At 47.4% G+C, this 2500-nt stretch overlaps 1 protein-coding gene across 3 annotated transcripts in view; it reads right to left on the minus strand.

The window, feature by feature from the left end:
* The window catches only part of eif4g3b (eukaryotic translation initiation factor 4 gamma, 3b), a 90050-nt gene that overhangs the window by 64484 nt on the left and 23066 nt on the right, over window positions 1-2500 (minus strand). The gene's annotated exons all lie outside the window — the stretch shown is intronic.

The raw sequence follows: 2500 nt of genomic DNA on the forward strand, positions 1-2500 counted from the left end.
CACTGCGGTCTGCTGACACTGACAAATCTGCCATCCTCCCTCACTCATGCTGCCTTCAAGAAAAAAAGAGAGAGAGAGAGAGAGAGAGAGAGAGAGAGAGAGAGAGAGAGAGAGAGAGAGAGAGAGAGAGAGAGAGAGAGAGAGAGAGCGAGCAACAACAAAAGAGGGTGAGAGTTGGAGAAAGATACTGAGAGAGAGAGAGAGAGAGAGAGAGAGAGAGAGAGAGAGAGAGAGAGAGAGAGAGAGAGAGAGAGAGAGAGAGAGAAATACTGAAAGAGGGAGGGAAGGGCTGAGAGAGAAACATGGACTAAGCGATAAGTGAATGAAAAGAGCTGAGGGAGCGGAGAGCAGAAGAGTGATGCATGCAACGCATGACCAGAAGAGACACGACACGAGAGTTGAAAAGAGAAAAAACAACTGGATGACAATGAGGAGGTAGAAGGAGTGAGAGAGAGGGATGGAAAAAAATGGAGGTACAGAGGGAGAGAGAGAGAGAGAGCGTTCAAGAGAGGAGGAAAACAATAGAGAGAATTTAAGGGGAGAGCAGTAGAGAAAGGAGGAAGAGAGACAGCGAGAGAGAGAGAGGGAGAGAGAAAGAGAGAGAGCGGTGGAAAGAATTTAAGGGAGAACAGAAGAGAAAGAGGAAAGAGAGAGCGAGAGAGAGAGCGTGAGAGCGATAGAGAGAGAAAGGGAGAAAGGGAGAAAGCGAGAGAGGGAGAGAGAAGGAGAGAGAGAGAGATGGGGCGAGGCACAGGCTGTGCTGGCCGCATGGGTGCAGCGTGAGCTGATGCGACAGGACACAGCCCGGCCTTTCAACAGCTTCTCAGCTCTCTGCTCCACTCCTTTACACAACTCCTCTTCTCCTTCTTTCCCCATCATCCTTCCTCTCTCCCTCCCTCCCTCCCTCCCTGCCAACTCGCTACACTCCTTTACCCAACTCTCTTCCCCTCATCTCTCTCTCTCTGCCTCCCTCAGAATTTCTCTCTGCTCGTGCCATTTCTCCATGTCTCTCTCTCTCTCTCTCCCTCCCTCTCTCTCTCTCTCTCTCCATGTTCAGATGCTCTGTCCATCATCATAACCCCACCCCTCCCTTCTCCCAGGTCTCTGCTACACTCCTTTACTCAACTCTCTTCCTCTCATCTCCCTCGATTTCCCTCTGCATCTCTCCTCTTTTCTTAATCGTTTCTCCCTCCCTCCATGTTGAGGTGCTCTGTCCATCAGCATTCCTCTCTCCCTCCCCTCTCCCAGCTCTCCGCTACACTCTTTTACTCCCTTATCTCTCTCTACTTCCCTCTGCATCTCTCCCCTATTGCCATCTCTCCCTTTCCTCCTCCCTTTCTCCCTCCTTTCATGTTCAGGTGCTCTGTCCATCATCATTCCTCTCTCCCTCACTCCCTCCCTTCTCCCAGCTCTCTGCTACACTCATGTTTACCCAACTCTCTTCCTCTCACCTCTCTCTACTTCCCTCTGCATCTCTCCCCTCCTGTCATTTCTCAATGTTTCTCTCTCCCTCCCTCCATGTTCAGGTGATCTATCCATCATCATTCCTCTCTCACTCTCTCTCCTCTCCCAGCTCTCTGCTACACTCCTTCCTTTGCTCAACTCTCTTACTCTTATCTCTCTCTACTTCCCTCCGCATCTCTCCCCTCTTGCCATCTCTTCTTTTCTTCCTCCCTTTCTCCCTCCCTCCCTCCCCATGTTCAGGTGCTCTGTCCATCTCTAGAGTTTTCCATCTCATCTCTTCTGTGCATCATAAAGGGGGGGGCCCTTTAGTCACTCCTCGTCCACCATTATCTCTACACTCGTCTCCTCTTCCTCCATCATTCATCCATCCATCCATCCATCCATCCAACAATCCATCCATCCATCCTCATACACTGCCTTTATTGATATATGTACAGTGGTTTATAATATGTGCTAATGTGTGCATGGTATGCATGTATGCATGAGCCACAAGAGCAGTTTCGTGTGTGTGTGTGTGTGTGTGTGTGTGTGTGTGTGTGTGTGTGTGTGTGTGTGTGTGTGTGTGTGTGTGTGTGTGTGTGTGTGTGTGTGTGTGTGTGTGTGTGTGTGTGTGTGTGTGTGTGTGTGTGTGTGTGTGTGTGCTCATTTTTGGTAGTCTGGGCCATGAACATAAACTATGTTTGCGTGGTCTACAGATCTGTAGACTGACAAAAAGAAGGGCCAAGCAATTCACAAAATTTTGCTCAATATCTTGCATCATTGGGAGCCTCTTCATATGGAAACGCAGGTGCCACCTTTATCCTTAGGACATTATGAACAGAAGATTCTAGTGCTGTATTGGACTCCTTTTAAACCAAATTTGGATTGTGCCATGGTAATTGTATATCTGTGAATTCAAATAAAGAAGTAAAATGTGTATCATGTTATATGTTTTTATATTTTATATTTATATTTTATATGTTATATGTTTTTATATTTTATATTTATATGTGGAGAATAAAGGCCATATGTCTATCCATCCTATCTCTCTCTCTCT

This window comes from Engraulis encrasicolus, chromosome 10, assembly GCF_034702125.1.
Source record: "Engraulis encrasicolus isolate BLACKSEA-1 chromosome 10, IST_EnEncr_1.0, whole genome shotgun sequence".
Lineage (NCBI taxonomy): Eukaryota > Metazoa > Chordata > Actinopteri > Clupeiformes > Engraulidae > Engraulis > Engraulis encrasicolus.